The sequence below is a fragment of the Jatropha curcas genome, chromosome 4, assembly GCF_041381405.1.
Source record: "Jatropha curcas cultivar XTBG-Jc1 chromosome 4, XTBG_Jcur_1.0, whole genome shotgun sequence".
Taxonomy (NCBI): Eukaryota; Viridiplantae; Streptophyta; class Magnoliopsida; order Malpighiales; family Euphorbiaceae; genus Jatropha; species Jatropha curcas.
In genome coordinates this window covers 10,350,825-10,372,634 of record NC_143154.1, presented here as the reverse complement: position 1 = coordinate 10,372,634, position 21,810 = coordinate 10,350,825, and the positions used below count along the sequence as shown (strand labels likewise).

The following is a 21,810-nucleotide window of genomic DNA, read 5'->3' as shown; positions in this document are numbered from 1 at the left end:
AGGTAGCATCATTAAAAATTTTTAAAATATCTAAAATTTTTGCACAAATCTCCCAATTTTGTGGATATAAATTAATATCCTCAATATTATTAGTAACAAAAAAACATAATAATTCTTTATAAGAAAAAGACTCGTTTAGCAATTCATATGTTGAATTCCAACGAGTTGGGACATCCCTTGGAAAACGTTTTGATCTTTTATTATTTTCTTTACAAAATTTAACCCAACTTTTCATCACTTGGGGATGTGTCCATAAATATGAAATAGCTTTTTTAATTGGAGAAATAAAAGAATCAAGAATTTTCAAATCATCTTGTACACATAAATTTAAAACATGGCATGCACATCTTATATGAAAAAATTTACCACCAATATTTGGTTCACAAATTTTTTTAAGTTCAATAATTGATCTAGTATTTGCAGAAGCATTATCAAATGAAATAGAAAAAAATTTTTTTGTCAACCTATATTCATCTAAAATTGAAACAATTACTCTATAAATATTATTTGCAGTATGTTTATCATCAAAAACACGAAAACCAATAATTCTTTTTTGAATTTTCCAATCATCATTAATCCAATGACATGTAATACCCATATAAGAATGCATTTGCCAATGATCACTCCAAACATCACAACAAATTGAAACACGAATTTTCAATTGAGAAAATAAAAATTCTAACTCTTTTTTTCCTTTGTTATATAAAGAAATAATAGTTCGTTTTACAGTATTTCTTGGTACTCTTTTAGCACAACGATTTAAAGCTTTTTGACAATAATTATTAAAACCTAATTTTTCACCAAAACTAAAAGATAAATGTTCCATAGAAATCATTTTTGCTAATTCTTCTTTTTGTATTTTTTCAGAATATTTAAATAAAGAAAGGTTAGAAGCGTACCCGGAAATTTGTTGTTGAGACCGATCAACTCCTATTTTTGTTGGATGTTTTGCCTCCCAATGCTTCCAAAATGATCCATAGCCGCCCGCTTGTTTAAATTTATAAGATTTTCCACAATAATTGCAAATTACATCGTACATTTTCTCACCTTTGAATTTTTTTGTGAAATGAATGGAGAATATGTCGGAACTTTGTCTTGCTCTTATAACAATTTTTGCTCGTTGCTCTTGCTCTTCATCTTCTTGAAATTGCTCATTAAATTCGGATTCTTGAGTTGAAATATCCAAATTTTCATTTGGAAAACCTTCAAAATTAAATTGGTCGGGAATCATATCATAGATGTCGTTTGTAGGGATAGATGATTCTCCAATTTTTCCCTTGCCCTTACCCGAATTTGAGTTTCCTCCACTTGCCATTATATGATAATAAAATATAATTTGGAAAATTGAATAAAAAAAATTAGAGAGAATAATTACTTAATAAGAGATATTGTAGAGTAGAGAAGAATAAATGAACAATATAGAGTACAGTGTAGTATATTGTAGAGAGAGTAAGTAGAGAGTGTAGTATATTGTAGAGAGAGTAATTAGAGAGAGTTGAGATTTTTTTGTAATGAATTTGTAAATAAAATGAGGTATTTATAATAAATCCAAAAATTCATTTTTCCAAAAATACCCTTAAAACTAGCCGTTATATAGCCGTTTATGGCTGTTGGGAGGGGTAATTAAGACATTTCACAACAAAAAAAATTCAAAAATCTGACAGTTACAACGGCTAGAACCGGCGGTTCTAACCGGCCGGAGAACCGGCGGTTCCAGTCCGGTTCCGACCGGTTCTCTGGAACCGCCGGTTCTGGTTCCTCATTTGCAGGAACCGGAACCGAACCAGATTTTTTCGGTTTCGGTTCCGGTTACGGTTCCGGGCCGGTTCGAACCGACGGTTCCGGCTCCCGGAACCGTAATTTGGCCATGCCTACTCTTGACACTCTCTTTTTTCTCCCTTATTTCATCTTCTACAGGTGTTCTTCCTTCCTTCACTATTAATTTCTTGCTTCTGTGCAAAAAGACAGAAACTTTTTTTTGACTTTGGAAACCCTCGTTTAATTTTCAGGAAGAGGCGGGCTCCCATCACTCCCTCTCTCCTTTTTAGATTCTACCTTCTGGGTTTAATAGGGTAAGTGATTCAAATTTTGATTTTTCGATCTTCAATAGGTTGAAGTTTTATTAATAAAAATATTTATTGCAGAAGTACAGGACAAATAATTTATTTAGGAGGCGCTAAATTGAGTTCTCAACTCTTTCTTATGCTATGGCCAATCTTATACCTATTTTAACTTTCTTGCTTACAGTAATCACAATGTCAATCTTCATTTTCCTTTTTATATACATTTTTTGGAAAATCCCTTTTTTTTCCTTGTCTTCGAATGGAAGTGACTTCAAAATTTTTTCCACTTTTCTTGGAAAAATTAATAGGATGGAAACTCTAGATTTAAGAAAATCAAGTAGCCAAACTAAACTTTTAAGTGTTCAAATTTGATTTCTACACCCAATTATGTGAAGGAGAATCAGAAGGTATGAAAGTTGTAACATGGAAGAGTGCAAGAAAGCTGATGGCCAAGATTGCTTCTGCAAAATTTTGTCAACTCCACTTTGAGGCCCACAATATATACCAGTTTTAAGTTTTATTTATAATGATTTGCAATTTATTCTAAAATTTGTTATATTTACTTTTGTTTTGCTTTGGTGTTATTGTTGAGAAATTGGTGGTCTATTGATGACTGAAATGGTTCAATGGAAATGAAGATTGAATTTTTAAGAAGATGGAATTGAAGTAGAAATAGAGGGTGGTGCCGTGGTGGCAGTCAAGAAATTGGATATTTTAAAAGTTATTTCTGTCGTTTTAAAATGGAATTAACGGCAAAAATCAAAGAAATTGGATGGAAGGATCAACTAGTCTAAAGAATTAAACCTCCAAGACTATTAATTAATATTATAAAAATGCAAGAATGACTTAGTTAATTTGGTCAAATATTAAGGACTACATAATAATTTTCTCTAATAATAATGACTTTATCTATATCTATCCATCTATATCTGTATCTATTTATTTATATTATATATAAAAATAGAAATAGAGAGGATAACGGGTTTACCTATATCACCCTTAATAAAATTTATAATGTTCTAAAATACCCTTAATGATAGCCAATTAAAAAATTATAGTTTATTAGTTGAATGGATATAATTTACTTTTAGACTTAGTTTTTAATAAATATATATGATAATGAGACATTTGAAAATTTTTATATTTTATTTTTCGAATTTATTATTTATTTGATTTCATTTTGATTATAATTTAAAGTATTTTATTTAGAAGGGAGATAAAAATAGAAAAAATTATATTTTTTTATTAATACTTTTTTTCTTTATGTTTATTCGATTTGATTAAATATATTTTGTAAATATAAATTTTCAAATAGAATAAAATTTTAAATATAAAATTTTGAAATTATATTGCATATAAATATTTTGATAATTAATTTTTTTTGTTCTTTCTATGAAAAAAATAATATAATTTCATGATAAAGTGGTGTACATGAAAATATTTAATTATTTTTTTTCTTCACTTTTCTTTTTTATAGACGATTATCTAAAATAAAAAAATAGTTACCAAATAGTTTTCTTTTTTATTATAGAAAATAATATTTGATATTTTTCTTTTATAATACTCTTAGAAATAATCAGATTATGGCAATAAGGGTGAAAAAAATTTATACAATAATAAGCTTAATACAAATTTAATTGATCTAATAGTTTATGTAAAATTTGATATTTCTTTTAATCTCCTCTTGAATATATTTATGTGATATATTGAAATACCCTGAATTTTTATTAAATCAAAAATCAGAAATTTTGATCGTGTGGGCTGCAAGTAGAATAAAATCTCAATTCGAGCCCAAGTTTGCGAGTTGGGCCTAAGCCCAAATATATCATTAGAATTTTTGATTTGAGAACAGTTAAAGTTTTCAAAAAAAAATAATATGAAACTCCAGCAATTAATCTATTATGTATATATATAAATTATTTTTTTCCTAAAAATCAAATATACTAATTATATTTTTATTTTATTTAGTTAATGGAGGAAATGTTACGAAACCTAATTAAAATAATCAAAATAAATCGAACCAGACCTGGAAATCAAATTGATCTTTCGAAAACCACACAAATAGCTTGAAAACCAAGTGAAAAACATGCAAACTGAGCAAAATCAAGCCAAATCGTTGAATCAGACCAAACCGGTTCGAATTGAACCGAAATGATCTAGAAACCGACTTAGTTTCTTTTTTTTCTTCCTCTCTTCTTCTTCTTCTTCGTCTACGCGTGCGACAGCCTCCTCTTCTCCAGGAGGGACTGCGATTCTGGCCACCGCACGACGAGCACTAGGTGGCAGACGACTCACCTTGTGCCGCTGATTAAGTTTCCAGCCTCCTCTCACGCGAACAGAGCTCCAGCGGCGCGATTGAAGCTGTCTCCACTAGCCGCACCTGCTCTTCGATTTTCTGGCAAACTCTAGCGATTCCGGCGACGAGAGACTTTAAGGAGAGTCTCAGACGACTCCATTCCTCCACGCGATCACTTTCCTTCAAACAAATCCAGCGATGGAGCATGCACGAAGAAACCGCAAGAGCGGCGGTGAAAGGGGTCACTGTCGGGCTCATTTCGGCCACCTAGAAAATCGATCTCGCAAAACGAATGCCAAAAACGGACTCCTGGGGAAGAATCAAGCCAGATGGCGTGGAGAGCGTTCAGTTCTGAGCGGCCACGACTTTCCGGCCACTGTGCACAGCGGATGGCAGCGACGGTCCGATGACCGGCCGACGACACTCCGGCGAGGCCCCGAGAGACAGAATTCTCTTCTCTTCGCGCTGATCATGGAATCATTGCCCGATTCTCAATTGGTACGTACTAAGACCAATTTCCTTATTTTCGGTATAAATTATAAACTTAATAATTATTAGTTAATTAAATTGAATTTGAATGAACAATCAATTAAATATAATTTTGTTAAGAATCAGTCGGTATAATATTGATGTAAGCTAATTTAGGAATTTGGATAAATATTGTTAGGAGAAGTTATAAATTAAGGCTTAGACAAGTAAATAGTTTTAAAGCAATTAATAATATCATTGAATCATGCTTGGAGGTTAGTATAGTTGTTAATGAGTTAATTTGGAACTATTAAGTGTATGTATGTGAGTTTGGTGGATGATACATATAGTTTAAAGCGGATGGGTTGGTTGAATTGATTGCCCGACGGATGGGCTGTGTGAATTGATTGATCGAATAATTGATAAATAAGGTTATGGCGGACGGGATGAGTTGATTTGAATTGCCCGACGGATGGGCTTTGATATTATATTGTTGAATTGTGGTTTAGTCAAATTTTAGGGGAGGTGCTGCCAAAATTTCGATAGAAAATAGACTAGTTTTAATTTATAACATAATTAATAAGTTTATTTAGATTAATTCTATAACTTAATACATAATAAATAGAGTGCTCTAATTATTTATTAATTATCATTATTATTCATTTAATTATTCAATTATTCATTTATTTTCATTGTTATTGTTTATTATTATCGTTTATTTTATCATTGTTGTTTATTGTTAATAGTATTTATTTAATTATTTAATTGCATTTGAGAATGGATGTCTAATTGTGTATTGCATTACGATGTTCAACTGATCAATATGTCTGCATTTAATTGCAATGTTTGATTAATTGTGTTGTAATAATGCTATGCTTTGTTTGTGTGGAATTGGGATGAAGTGGGTCACCATGGGTTTGTGAGACCGTTACCGTTATATGGATCTTGATTATGATTACCGTTACCGTTATATACCGTTACCGTTAGCCGGGTAAATGGGAGATCGGCGCCCCGTGTGCACCTACCGTTACCGTTACCGTTAACCACAGGATGACCACTTGTGTTGCGCACCTGAAAATCTAGATTTGATCGCAGCCCGCAGGGTGGCCTCCTGTTGTGTGCACCTGATGATCTAGATTGGATGGAGACCACCGAGTTGCTTCCTGTTGGTATATATATATAAAGAGAGAATGAAAAAAAAAAAAATGAGAGGGCTGGTCAAGTGAGGATTAGACCGATCGGCCAGTATGGGGGATCGGCTCCCTGGTGCACATGTGAGTGGATGAGCCATGTGGGAGGACGGCTCATCGGGGTTTCGGTGACGCCACTAACTAATTTCCACGTGATGTGATTACATGAAGATGTTAATGATTGTGAGTGCTGGTGATATGCCATTTGTGTGATTGACTGCGTGAGCATATAACTAGTCGGATGACTAGATTGATATATTTATTCATTTGTGTGAATGCGTGTGTTGTGCAATAGGTATTACTTCTTAGAAGGCTCACATATCTTGTTTAATTTTTCAGGAAGTATGTTCTCTTTAGTTCGGTTAAGTTATGTTCCTTTGCCGTAGGGCTAGAAGAAAATTTTTCCAGTTTCATAATTATTTTACTATGTAATTAAATGTATAAAAAGCTATGTATACCAAATAGTTAGTGACTCCGCAGTTGTAGAATTTGCGTACAATTAGTCATGTATTAACATAGATGATATAATTATGTGAGCCCATATTAAAAATGTGATGTATTGTTAATTGGACCGAACTGTGGAATGTTGTAGCTGATAAATTTGGGCCGAGATTTAATAAAATCTTGAGGTTTATTTTCCTATAAATATGGGCTGAATGTTTAAAATTATATTAAGATAGTAAATTTTTAGTGTTTCAGGCTTACTACGGGCCTAGTGCCGGTCCGACCCATGGAATCGAGTCGTGATATATATATATATATATATATATATATATATATATATATATATATATATATATTAAAGTTTATTATTTGATTGGATGTAATTTATAAAAATTATTTTTTAAATAAAGACATATAGATAATTAAGCATTTAAAATTTAGATTTTATCTTTTTTAAATTTTCTTAATAAATATATGATAATGAGACATCTAAAAGTTTTTATACTTTATATTTTAAATTGACTATTTATTTAATTTTATTTTGATTATAATTTAAAGTATTTTATTTAGGAGGGAGTTATTAATATTCTTTTTTTCTTTATATTTGTAGGATTTGATTGAATATATTTTTTAAAAATAAATTTTCAAATAGAAAAATTTTAAATATAAAATTTTGAAACTATATTACATATAAATAATCTAACATTTAGTTTTTTTAGTACTTTCTATGAAAAAATAATATAATTTCATGATAAAGTGGTGTATATGAGAAAATTTAATTAATTTTTTCCTTCACTTTATTTTTCTTATAGACGATTATCTAAGATAAAAATAGTTACCTAATATTTTTTTTATTATAGAAAAGAATATGAGATATTTTTCTTTTATAATACTCTTAGAAATAATTGGATTATGACAATAAAAATAAAAAATCTAGAATAATAAATATTTTAATTGATCTAATAGTTTATGTGAAATTTGATATTTCTTTTAATCTTCTCTTGAATATATTTACGTGAAACACATATAGATTCGTTGAAACCATTTATCACATATCGTATAATTAAGAATGTAGAGAGAAAAAAAAATGATAAATAGTAAGTAGAAAAGAATTATATAATATAGTTTGTCTATTTTGAACTTAATTGGAGCTATTCAATATGTTTAAAAGATGTTATGATTAGGTTAATTAATTAATTATTATATTAATTAATGATCTAAAATTTCTCCATAAAAAAGAGAAATTATATCCATTTGCAATGTTAGGGATGTTTTCTAATTTTAAGGATATTAAAACATTAGATAAAACTCATTTAGGTTGGTTTTTAGTTTGCATGGATAGACCGAATGTTTTTGTTTAATCTTTGTTTTTAGTGAAGGGCTTAAATTAACCAATCTAAAAGTGCATGTAAAACTGATTGAACTAATTAGATTTTGAAGTATATTTAATTTGAGGCTGTTTTAATTCTGAAAATTCACTTTAATTTTGATTTAATTCAGTGTGGTTCAAATTAAGGTGATTGTGTATGCTTATCGACCTAAAATTAGTTTCAAAAATTATCTCTCAATAAAACCATTTAATTAAAGATTGTGACGCAAAATTTTTTTACAAGATCATATATAATGATTTTCTTGTTCGGTCAAACATGTAAAAAATTAAATTTTTTATGATTATTCATAAGTTCTATGAAATATTAACGGTTTTACTTGAATCTTGTTTGGTCTAAATGAATTTTATATAATTTATATATAAATTCATTTTTTTTATATTTAGTATAAGCAAAAGTTCATTGGAGTTCAGATTTTTATTTATTAAATTGATTATTTTTGAATTAATTTTTTTAAAATTGATAAATTTTATAAATAAAATTTAAACTTAAAAGGTATACAAATTATTAAAATCAATGATTTTAAATATGTATTACGTAGACTGAGGTAGATTTAGCTTGATTAAAATATTTAATGTATTTTTAACTATTATGCATCCACAATAAAAAGATGAATTTCTAACATTAAAAAGATATACACAATATAAGATAGAAATTATAATAAATAGTTAATCTTGTATATAAAAAATAAACAAGTATAAACTACGAGTATTAAACGAGTAATAGAAATGTGAAAACGCAAGTCATAAAACAAACTAGAATATATATTTTTAATTATTTGATTATATTTTTATTATAATTTAAAACATTCTGTTTAGGAGAGAATTAAAAAAGAAAAAAGTAAATTCTTTTATGATATTATTTTTTTCTTTGTGTTTGTATAATTTGATTGGATATATTTTTTAAAAAATAAATTTTCAAATCCTTTCAAAATTTTAAATTTTTTACTTTTGATAGGTCTTATTTTTATAGTTATTTTTAGTAAACTTTATTTAGGTTTTTCATTTAATTTTTATTTATTTTGTTTTATTTCAGTTGATTTATTTATTTTTTAATAAAGTTTCCTTGAATCATATTTCACTTGATTTTGAGAAATTTTGTAAGATTTTTATAAGAAACTAGCCAAAAATGTATAAAAGAGTAATTTTAAGCAAGATTTCTAGAATACAGCACTCCCGTGCAGAATTCAAGGAAAATTCCACTGAATGTCAGGAGCTGGCACGCCCTGGGAGTGCCAACTAGCACGCCTGTGCTGGAGTCCAGGCTTCATTATGGGTCGAAAACTTCAGTTCTAGCCTGTGCCATTTGCATGATGTAACACAATATTTTTTTTTGCCTGAAATAGCAGTTTACCAGTTGTGAATAGTACCATCGGTCCGAAAATCGGTATTATTTCGGCCCGAAAAAAATTGCTATTTATATTTAATATTTTATTTAATATTTTTGGAGCATGCATACATGATTTTTGTGGGTAGAAAATAAGTAATAAATTTATTTGGAGAATTTAATTAATTAGTGAATAGTGAATTATGATGTTTTATTAATTAAGAAAATTTGAAAATTTATTTTTATGGAGTAAATTTTAAGAATTTTATAGAGATAAATAATATTTTGAAGTAATTTAATTAGAGAATATTTTTAGCCATTGAATTAGAGTACTATTGACTTAATTTTAACCACCCAAATATCACTTCTTAAGGAAGTAGTTAGAAAAGACCAAAATAACCTTAATGACTTTTAAAAGCCAACACTTTCCACCTAGCAACCATTTTCTTTTCTCTCATTCTTCTCTTCTTCTCCCATTTTGGCGTCCTCATCTTCCTCTCCTTCTCTTTGTTTTTTTTTTTTTTTTTTTTTTTTTTCATTTCCTACTCACTAAACACACTAATTCCACTTCATTAATCCTTAAGTAAGTGATTAATCTTGGAGATTTAAGCTTGGGTAGTGATATTTGGTGATTATTTTCAAAAGAATTTGGAGGGTTTTCTATTTTTTTTTTTTTTTTTGGGAAAACCTTATTTATATCTTATATATGGAGAATCCAAAATGTCAGAATTAACAATGCCTTTAAGTAATTGAGGCAAAGAAGTAAATGTAGTAAAAATACAATTAATTGAGTACAATCTGCTGAAACGAGCCAAGAAATTAGCTGCTTGATTCCCCTCACGATAGATGTGGCAGAAAGAGACATTGAATCCCGAGACTAAATTCTTGATCTGAATGACAAACCGAGGCGTTCTAGCTGAAGTTGAGGAAGTGATGAAGTCGATGGTAGTTTTTGAGTCACTCTCTATAATAAGGGGAAAGGTGTTTAAGCTTTGACACCATTTGAGACTGAAAAATAAGGAATTTAGTTCAGCGTCTGTAGAGTCTCTGGCATGAATTGGGAAGCAGTATGCGGCAATGAGGCTACCTAAATGATCTCGAATAATGGCTCCTCCTGCGGAAGAAGAAGAAGAGTATGAAGCATCAATGTTGAGCTTGTAAAATCCAGCTTGTGGTTTTACCCAAGATACCAGCTTAATTTTCAATTTATTGCCGAAGAATTCAGGAAGGTAATCTTGAAATAAAGAAATGGGTTTGGCAAATTTGGATTCAGAGTGAGCTACTCCCCATTTATAGATCGTGGTATGAATCTGTTCCAGCAATTGGGGAATATGAAAACCACCTCCTTCGCCCCATGTGAGACAGCAGTATGCTGACCAAATTGAGTAGAGAATAATTTGGGAGATAAATCTCATTATTATACCTGGTGATGATTTAGGAGCATAAAGAATCCACCATGAGATTAGTTCCTGCCGAAGGGAATTTGCTGCTAACGGTTTAGTGCAGATTGAATCACGAAAGAATTTCCAAATCAGGGAGATTGTCGAACAGCTAAAAAAAATATGATTAAATGAACCCTCTGCTGAACAACAAAATGGACAATAAGAAGCAAGCTGAATTCCCATTTTTTGTAATCGAGATGGAAGAGGTACAGCCTTTTGCAAGACTTTCCATGTGAAGATTGAGATTTTAGTAGGAATATTTGGATCCCAGATCGAACGGTAAGAGAGAGTGGCTGATTTCTTTAGTCTCACAAAATCGTATGCTAATTTTAGACTGAAGTTCTCCCTGTCGTTTGCAATCCAACGGGGGCCATCATCCTCAATAGAAATTAAGGTATTAGCTGTTGTTTGAATTCGACAAATTCTTTTCCAGGTACAAGAATCAGTAGTTTTAAAATTCATTTGATCTCTTCTATAATATTTCTTCCGTAGCAGCATTGCCCATAACGATTTTCCTTCGCAATATCTCCACCACAGTTTAATAGAATATGCTTCTTGGAGAGAGGATAGTGATCGGAGACCAAGACCGCCTTCTTCCACAGGGAAACAAAATCTGTCATATTTTAGCCAATGATGTCTGAGAGTTGTAGAGTCCGGAGACCAGAAGAAATCTGCAAATTTTTTTTCTAGGATAGCAATAATACTCTTCGGTAGAGACATAGCTCCCAGCGTATGTATCGGAATTGAATTCAGTACATGTTTAATAAGTAACAGTCTGCCCCCAGTGGAAAGAAATTTTTTTGTCCATCCTTGCAGTTTAGCATCAATTTTTTGAGGAAGAGAAGAACAATATTGAGCTCTATTAATTCCTTTATATATGGGAGCTCCCAAGTACATGAATGGAAGAGCTTTAGCAGTGATGGAAAGAATGGACTGAATTTTATCCTTGTAAGCCGAAGTGCTTTTCGAAGAACAGTAGAAAGAGCTTTTGTTGAGGTTAACTAATTGTCCAGAGGTTTTTTGATATAGTTGCAGGAATTCTTTAAACTGTTTGGCACTTTTAACGTCCCCGTTAATGAAGATGAGGAGATCATCTGCGAAGGCTAGATGAGTAATTATATCACTTCCTCTAGTTGTCTTGTAAGGAGCAATTTTCCCGTGAGACACCAACATCTTAAGACCCCTTGAAAAACCTTCCGAAGCCAGAATAAACAGGAGAGGAGAAAGCGGGTCCCCCTGTTTAATTCCACGAGTTGGACGAAATGAGCCATAGCTAATACCATTGACTGAAATGGAGAAGACAGTAGCTTTGAGATGTGAAAGAATTAAGTGAACAATCTTAGTAGAGAACCCAGCTTTCAAGAGAACAGCCTCTAAGTATTTCCACGACACTCGATCAAAAGCTTTGGACATATCCAGTTTAATTGCAAGATTATGCCCTCTAGTTTTTTTGTCAATATCATGGATGAGTTCGTTTGCAATCAGTATCTGATCATGGATGGATCTGTTCTGCATGAATCCCGCTTGCTCTGGAGAGATTAATTGAACAAGAAGAGGAGCAATACGATTAGCGAGAATGCGAGTACATACCTTGTTTATGAATGTAGCCAGGCAGATAGGCCGAAACTGCTCAAAAGAGGAGGGATGTTCAGTCTTGGGGATGAGTATTATCATAGCTTTGCTGAAGTCTTTAGGGATAGGAATACCCAAGAAGAATTCCTTCACTGCACTGCACACATCCCACTTCACAATTGTTTAAATGTTTTTCTTTCCAATTTTTGGGTTTTGATTTCTCTTTAAGCATTTTCATGTCCATTCATGCTCCAATTCTTCTTATATTTGTCTTCTTGGTTTTGATTTTTGATTTTCTATTTATGTAAAGGTTGGGGAATCCTCTACCAAAGAGAAAGGCTAAGCAAAGGCTGAGAGAAATTTTGTTTAAGCTTGTAGAAGCTTAATTTTGATTTGTTCTCATAAACACACTTCCTTTATTTTTTTTCTTGAATTTTGAATTTCTAGCCTATTATGAGAAATTTAGGGTTTATGTTGAAATTGGTTATATGAGAGTTAATTGAATGCTAAAGTGTGTTCTTGGGTGTTATTTAAGCATGATTATATGTTTGATTGAAGAGGAAAATATTTCCTCCTCCTATTCCTAAGAGTGGCCGAATCTACTAAGGTTAAGGGCCTTATATTTTTCTTATCCTTTTTGGTTGCTTATGTTCTTTATATGATGCTAGATAGGTATTTGAAATGTGGTAGAAATTCCTAACTTAAATCTTTAGTCTTTCACGAGTTTTCTATGACAAAAGTATGACAAGTTTAAGGATCTTTGCATGATAGAGATTAATTAGTTGAATTGGTATTATATGTATGTTAATAAGAATAAATACAAGGCATTATGCTAGATAGGAAGTTAATTTGCCCAAGTAGACCAAGGGTGGTACTTTCCCTACTTATGCCATAACTTAGGAAAAGTCACCTTTTGGGAATATAATATGCCTTAAAAAGATAATATGCTTTGGTGTGATGGTAAATAAGATACGTGTGTGGAATTTGGATGAAATGCTAAGTTAAACCTTGAGGAATGAGAAATTTCCTATGTCTTTAATTATGAAAATGTTAAGAATTTGCATCAAAGTGTGCATGTTTGACCTATGGATATGCTCATATATATCTAAAGGATGCTTTAAATGGAATCTTTTGATTGAAAACTGCCCTTGTATATTGGAGCACCCCCTATTTGAATAAGGCATCTGAGTAAGACTAGCGTCTCCTTCATTCCCAAGATATGCTCAACAATGGCCTGCTTCCTATCTTCCGAAACTTTACCAAAATAAAAAAATGAAAATATATAAAATATATAAAATAAAATATATAAAATAAATATAGAAATAGAAATATATATAAATAGAAAAATCTATAAAATAGAAAAATATATGATAAAGAGGAATATGGCTCATGGGTCCCCTTTATTGGAACTCTATTTTTATTTATTTTTGTTTCTAATTGGGCGGGGGCGTTTTTGCCTTGGAAGATCATAGAGTTACCTCATGGGGAGTTAGCCGCACCTACGAATGATATAAATACTACTGTTGCTTTAGCTTTACTTACGTTAATAGCATATGTTTTAAAATGTTATAAGTGATTTTTATGATAAAGATTTTCTATGTTAAGTAATTGTGCTTAAGTATGGAATTTTCATGAATTACTTAAATTTTAAACTAAGCTTACATTGATTTCGAGAAGACTAAAGAAAAATAAGTTTTATTAGAATTGTTATGAATTAAGAAATAAAGTTATGTTTTTGGGCTCTAATATACTTTGTGTGAATTTGATGTGTGATTTGATTTATTATGTAAGAAGAGCATGCTCGTAATTGATGCCATTATGATATGAAGCTATGATCATATGCTAGGCACGTGGGTAACTTATGTTAGAGTGGATGCGCTCCATATGTTATGATAGGCTCTTGAAGCCCCTATGACTATGTTAGCACATAAGGCCACTATGAATAAGTTATGAAATCTTATCTACTCCATCTTCTCCTAAGCGTATGAGAGCATCTTTAAGAAAAATGTTTTCAAGGAATTAAATTAATTAATAAGATTATGTTATATATTTGATCTTTGTTTTTTGAATATATGTGACTATGTTATTAATTTAAATGAAAAGCATATTTAAGGGTAAAATAAACACCAAGAGTAATGAATGTAAGATGTGATATGATGATAATTATGGTTGCTAATGATTTGTAAAGTAAAATATGAAATTATGTGCTATGGATGTGAAATCATGCTTTGTTATCCAAGTTTTTTTTTTTTTTTTTTTTTTTTTTTTTTTTTTTTTTTGTAAAATGAAACTCTTTTAAAATTTTTGTTTTAAGTATGTTGCCATCACAACACTGGTAAGTATGTGTTTTATGAGCACCACTGAGTTTTATACTCAGTCGTTGATTTTTATCACGCATGGGTTGAAGATCGTGATTGCTGCTTAAAGACCAGAGGAGTAGAATTAGAGTAGAAGAGATAATTCTGGTAGTGGTAGGATTAGTTTTATGTAATTAAGAACTATGACATATATAATTTTTATCTATTTGGAGATTTTGTTATTCGAGTTATATAACTTAAGTATATGTTATTCTAAATTATTTTGGTATATGTAAATGGAGTTAAGTATGGAACTTATTTAACGATTGAATATAAAATATTTTCCAAGTTAGTTAGCATATGGTTGGATTATTAGGACTTGATATATAAATGAATACAATTAGTTTGATGATTCTTATGATGCTAATGAGAAATTACATGTTTATAAAGTTATAGAGTATTGTTTGTGTTGTGTTGATTATTGGAGTTTGAATTTGGAGTGTTTTGTATTCATATGTTTGGTGAGCTCAGTTTTTAGGGGAAACTCTTGCACTTTTTACATAGGATTTTCCCAAGTCATTTTCAAAAAAAAAATATTACTTACCAATACTAAATCACTTCTAATTCATAACCTGTATAAAAAGTGATTTATATGTTAGTTAGAATGGTACCTCCGACACCGAATGTGGCATCCACCGTCGGGTCTCTTGGGACTGGGCGGTGAGTGTGACATATGGACATGCATGAGATGCCTTTTTAATGTGCCCAATCAAGCTTAAACCCTATCTAGACGCTGGGAGAATCCTAATTGGGAAGAAATATAAAGCCTAATTAGTTTCCTATCTCCAAACGATTTCTTCGTCATTAGAGATTCTATTTCCTGAACGAATTTGAAGATTTCCCAAGTAGTCTATATAAAGAGAGAGATGAGCTAGGTTATGATTAGCTCTTGTTCTATTACTTTCTCTGCATAGTTTTCTCTCTCTTAAGACTTCAAGTATCCAAGTTGAAGATTAAGATTCAAGGAAGCCACTCAAGCCAATCGTTGACTAGTTTTTATTTCTAAACTCTCTTTTTTGTTTATTATTCTTTATAGGATTATTTACAAATTTAATTGAGTTTGATTTATTTACTATGTCGAAGTAAATCTATTTAATAGGGATATGATGTAGCTTAAATTCAACTCCATTTTATAATATTAATTTCGATTTTCTTTATTCAAGTAAAATTTATTATTGATCTGGATGTTTCTAGGCAGAGTTTCTCCCGTGGATTGATTTATTTCATTAATTACTATCAAGAGAAGGGTTTTTGATATGAATAGGGTAATAAATTTCATGAGACTAACAACGTGATACGAGAGCTAGATGGTTTGACTCGTGGAAGGTTTTCATAAAATTAGGCCTTAATTTGTGAATTCCTAAATAATCACAAGAACTTAATGATTTAATCTATGTTTGGTTGCACCATTCAGAGATGGGTAATTCAACTGGGTTAAAATAGCTAATAAAACATTGAGAGAGCTTATTAGCAAATTTAGGATTATTTCTCTTCTTGAATAATTAAAATTGATTATCAAACTAATAGGATAAACTGGATAAAATTAGGTGAAGTCAAAATCTCTAGTAACTTTTAAACCTTGATTTCTTTTCATCAGCTTCTTGCTTGATCTCATTCTTATTGTTTTTTTTGCTTTAATTTTTTGGTTTTCAAATACATTCTCTTTATTGTTGTTTAAATAATAATAGGTCAATACAATTTTTGTAGTTGGTATATAATCTTTGTGGGACGATATTATGCTCACTCTTTGTTAATTGTTTGTAATTTCGTACACTTGCGAAAAAGCATGTCAAGTTTTTGGCGCCGTTGCCGGGGATTGGCGTTACCAATATCAATACTAATTATCTTATTATTAATTTAGACATTTATTTTTCTTTTTCTTTAATTTTCTTTTACAAGAATTTCAAGTGTTTTATGCAAAGAAGACCTTATAGAGTTGAACCTTTAATCTTTGATCTGGAAATCGAAAAGACTTGCCGAAGGAATAACGCTGCAAGAAGAGAGCGAGAGCGTGAACAAGCAGACATGGCCGATGATGGATTTACTTCATCATGAGGAGCACAAGATGTTGCAACATCTACTCAATCAACACAATCAAAATCAAATTCAAACGCCCCGAGCTCCTTTTTGCACCTTGTGAGATTATACCACTCCTCTTGATGGGACCACTTCAAGTATCACTAGGCCAAGAGTGGATGCTAACAATTTTGAAATCAAGCATGCAATTATCCAAATGTTGTCCAACTCAATTCAATATGGAGGGTTGCCCATTGAAGATCCTAATGCCCACATCACAAATTTTCTAGAGATTCGTGATACACTCAAGCAAAATGGAGTTTCTGAAGATGCCATTCGATCGAGACTATTTCCTTTCACTATAAAGGATAAAGCATGTTCTTGGTTGCAATCATGCCCCGCTGGAAGTTTCACTACATGGGAAGAACTAGCCCGAAAATTTTTGGCAAAATTCTTTCCATCTTCAAAGACCACAAAGCTTCGCAATGAGATAATGAATTTTGCTCACCATGATCAAGAAAGTTTGTATGATGCTTGGGAGAGATTCAAAGACCTATTAAGAAAGTGTCCACATCATAGCTTACCCAAGTGGTTATAAGTACAAACTTTCTATAATGCATGTCTCTTAATATAAAAATCACTTTAGATGTAGCTGTTAGTGGATCTTTTGAAAGGAAGGGGATTGATGAGGCATATGATTTGATAGAAGAGATGATAAGCAATAGCTATTACTAAAACACCTCTGAAAGGAAAAAGCCCGCAGGAGTTTATGAGATTGATGCTATAACATCCTAGACCTGAAACACCTTATCATGATCATGCATCGGTATTTATGAACATGATATATGTGATATGAAAGTATAAACACATGCATTTGCAATTGTTTTATGATAAATATTAGGCTGTGATATGCCTAACCATGAATATGCACATGAGATATCCGGTATGAATATATAAGTATGCAAATGCATAAATCTGATAAGCTTTGAATTAGAGAAGTTTTGACACTCTATCCTAGATATTAAGGTTGCATTTATGCTCTTTAAAGCCTTCAGCACATCAATATATGGTGTTTAAGAATGAGCTAATTCAAATAAGTATATTGAGGCTGCTATGGAGAGTTATGCCTGTTTTGGTGATTTTATTTATTAAGTCTGCCTTAATATGTTAGTAAGAGGTTGTTATTCCCAAGATTATAAGTTAATTAAAGTGGAAAATGATTATGAAGAATAATTAGGAGATGGTTAAATGTGCTCAAGTCATAGTAATGGGAAGCTAGCACGTGAAGCACCTCAATTAGTATCCTAATTAAATACTTAATGATGTAATGTTAAATCATCTAAGATGTTTAATAAAGACCTAAATGGGATTAATTAAGCATTAATGGAGGGTTATGGACTTGATTAGCATAAAAGAAAAGTTATAATTACAAGTGTGGGTAAAAGCATAAATAAAAGGGACTTTGAGGAGTTAGGAAGAATTTGGTGGTCATGTGACTTGCACATGACTTTTATCCTTTATATACCATATGATACCCTAAATAAGAGTAAGTAAAACATAAAAAGAAAGGAGAAAGAGAGAGGGTCGAATCCTAAGGAGAGGAGAAGAAGAAGAAGAAGAAGAAAAGTTAATTCCTCTTGAAATTAACACTTAAAAATCATCAAATGTGAGTTAGTTTTCATTTAATCTTAAGTTATTTGCATGATTTGGAGAAGATATGGTTAGGGTTTCAAAGAGGAGATTTTGGATGGAAGATTGATTTTGATGGAACTAAGTAAAATAAACATGATTTTAAGTGTTAATTAGTTGGTATTGATTATATAAACTATGAATTGAACTTTAATTTGCTTGAATTGAGAAAAATCACATCTAAGGTATAAGAGGGAAGATTCTGCCACTTAAGGTTGATTATGAAGATGATGTTTTCAATATGAATTAATGACTTTAATTAGTTGATTAAGCATCCTAATGATGTTATTAGTTGTTGGTTTGAAAAGAATTGTGTTTAAATTGAAGCTATCATATTTAGATGGTTATAGAAGTTTAAGGAGCTTAAGAAATATTCATTAAATAGTGTTGTATTTGATGAACTTTAATGATGTTAATTGATGAATAGTTGATTGAGTTGAGATTATAGGATTGTAAGGTGATTGTTGGAGAATATATGGAATTTTCTAGGAGTTCAAAATACAAAGGGGAATGATAAATGTTAAGCATTAAAGTCATGCACATCAAGTGCTTGAGTAAATTCCTAAATAAATATTAGGATGCTTACTTATTCATATAGGTAAAAGGATCACAAGGGAAGGTGAAGATGTAATATCCTCAATTTTGTAGTTCTTTCTATTTTAGCTTTTTCGATGAATTCGGTTATCCGAATAAAAGGAAAACTTAAAATAATGGGAAACACTATAGATTGAGGATATTAATATTAATTAAATGAAACATTAATTGATCTTTACAAATCCATGTGAAAGCTTAAAGGAAATCAAAAATGAGTTGAAAAATGGATGACTTCTCGGTAAAGCACGATTTTACCTGAAAAGCCTGAAAAACGGTAATTTCCGTACGATTTTTACCAAGTGGAGTTTAGAATATTAAATACACTTGGTTTATACCTAATAGGACTAAAGTAAAATGATTAAAAAGATTAGAGTGCCAAAGGATGAAGGGAAAACAAAAGGGAGGATTATAGTGCAATTTGCATTTAAAGGACATGGAAGGAATTTTTAATAAAGTTTATTATATAATTTTATTGAAGAAGAGGAAAGAACCACGACACTTCACTCATTGTTGCAGGACAAACCGTTTAAGAAGAGAGGAGGAGGGTTTTGAGTCAAAACCAAGCAAAAAGAAGGTGAAAATCAAAGAATTTTCAAGTAATTCTTAAGAAAAGGTTAGTTATTTTCACTTCCTCCTTCATTTCTATGGATTACTTTTTGAATTCCATGAACTTTGAAGTGAGGTGCTTGTTTGTGTAATCTGATTTGGTGAAGATGAAGTGATGAGAAGTGATTTAAGGTGATTTAAGATGATTGAAAGTAGTTATGCATGAATTCAAAGTCTAAGTTGCATAAGTCACCAAGATGGATGATTTTGAGTTTGGTTTTGATATTCTATGAACTATGGACTCTGCTATATCTTATATTATGATGTTATTTCAGTAATAGAAGAGTTGGATTGCATGAATTTGTGCTGGAAGTGAGTTGAGAATGCTTAAATAAACTTATCATTGTTGGACATGTTACAGTTATGCTGCCTGACATTCAGCTTCTGTAATTGACCTATTTGACTAAGAAAATGAACTCCAAAATTTATGAAATTTGATATGGAGATAGGCTGAGATGTTGGGTAGGTCGTGTTAAAATTTAAAGGCCATTGGATAAAAGGAAATGGAGTTATAAGTAAATCACTGCAGGCTGCTCAGCATGAGAAAAACTGAACTTCAGATTCTATAATTATGTCATTTAAAAATGCAAATGAGCTTTAAAAATTATGAAATTTTCCAGAACAGTACCCTAAGATGTTTGGAACATGCTGTCAAAATTTCAGGGCAATTGAATATGGGGAATTCAAGATATAGTCAACGCAATGCCAGCTACTCAAATGCTGAAATTCTGCATTTCATAAACCTTGAACGAATTTAGCATGCTATTCACTTCTATTGTTTTCATTGTTAGTATTTTGTGTCTAGGATGTGGTTAAGTGTTGGATATGAAGTGTTTCATGCTTAAACTCAGATCATATAACACTTGGACAAGTATAGTGAAAATGAAAGAAAAAGCATGAGACTACATTCTAATGCTTAATTTACATTCTTATAGAAGTGCATGTGTGTACATTGTGTAGTATGATCTTAATGTGAGTATTAATATCATGCTACAGCTGCTGAGAGAAAGGGAGTTGAGGAGAGGGTGATTACTAGAGGAAAAGGGCTAGGGGAGCCATCTAGTTCAGGTTAGTGTATATTATTCCTTTCCTACTTTTATTTAAACAAAATGAAATTGATTTTGCAAAATATTTTCAATGGATTTGCTTTATGAATTATAATGATATTCATAAGTTTTTAAAGAGGAAAAGGATTATTTTGAAAGCATACGACCGAATGATATTTGTAAATGAATTTTATGATTCTTATACTGTGAAAGAGGAGGACGTTGGCCAATTGATATCTGTAGTATGAGGGGTGGCCGTGATTGAATGTTTTTAGCAGTGGTTGTGAAATGAAATGTTGTCCATTGTGATTTTGATATTAGTACATAAATGGAATGGTTTAAAAGTCTTACAGCTGATATAGATATGGTTATTACCCCGAATATCATTTCATTTGTTGAAGTTGATATTACGATCGATTGAACATGGATATCATCACTAGATGATATATGATTGATATGAAATTCTCCCTCCATGTTGAGGTTGTAGATTACTCCCTCTTCTGTTGAAATCATATCACAGATTGAGGTTGTAGATAGCAGGTCTAGATGTGCACATTAGACACTGATGGCCCTCAGAATTGACTCTATAAAAGCTGTAAAGACTATATTATGAATTGATGATTTAAATGGTATTGATTTATTTTGTTTCTTATTTTCTTTACCATGGTGGATTTATGAATTGTCATTCCTTATTATTTTTATTAGTACACCACTAAGCCATATGCTTAGCGATAGTTGCTTTTGTACTATCGCAGGTAAAGGAAAGGAAAAAGAACCAAGAGAGGATCATTTTTATTTGATGTAGATAGTATGCTACTGATGTAGCTATTGTATATTTGACTTCTTTTGGAATATATATGATGTATTAAACATTAACAGATCATTTATGTATATTTGAGCAGATTCATGTAAATTATGATTGTATGAATTTGAAAATTTATAGTCTATTAAAGTAATTAATTTCTATTATGTATCTAAGATTTGAACAGGACTCCAATATGTAATTAAATCATCCATGGACTTATGGGTTATGGAACCATTTTATTTTATGTTTTTTTTTATAATATGTTTAAGAAATTATATTGAGATTAATATCTACCAAAAGAAGTTATATATATTTAATAACTAAATTATTTTGCTACAAGATATAAAAATGAAGGAATTAAAAGGATTAAGTCCCTTGTAGTATACTTAGTAAGCATTTATAAGAATTAAGTGCTTATTAATTATATTACGGGCGACATGCCATGTCTTACAGTAGGGTAAGGTGTGACAGAAGAACGAGTCTCTTCCAAGCCTTGAAACTACAACTC

At 30.9% G+C, this 21,810-nt stretch overlaps 1 long non-coding RNA gene and 1 other non-coding gene across 2 annotated transcripts; one reads left to right on the top strand and one right to left on the bottom strand.

Annotated features, from left to right (window-relative positions):
• Positions 1-17,037: 17,037 nt before the first annotated feature.
• On the bottom strand, positions 17,038-17,144 carry LOC149496836 (small nucleolar RNA R71). Its single transcript, XR_016320740.1, has one exon. It is a non-coding gene; the product is annotated as a small nucleolar RNA R71 (small nucleolar RNA).
• Positions 17,145-19,369: 2,225 nt separating this feature from the next.
• Positions 19,370-21,453, top strand: LOC149496835 (uncharacterized). The gene is made up of 3 exons (XR_016320548.1): positions 19,370-19,458; positions 20,448-20,519; positions 21,253-21,453. It is a non-coding gene; the product is annotated as an uncharacterized LOC149496835 (long non-coding RNA).
• Positions 21,454-21,810: the final 357 nt, after the last annotated feature.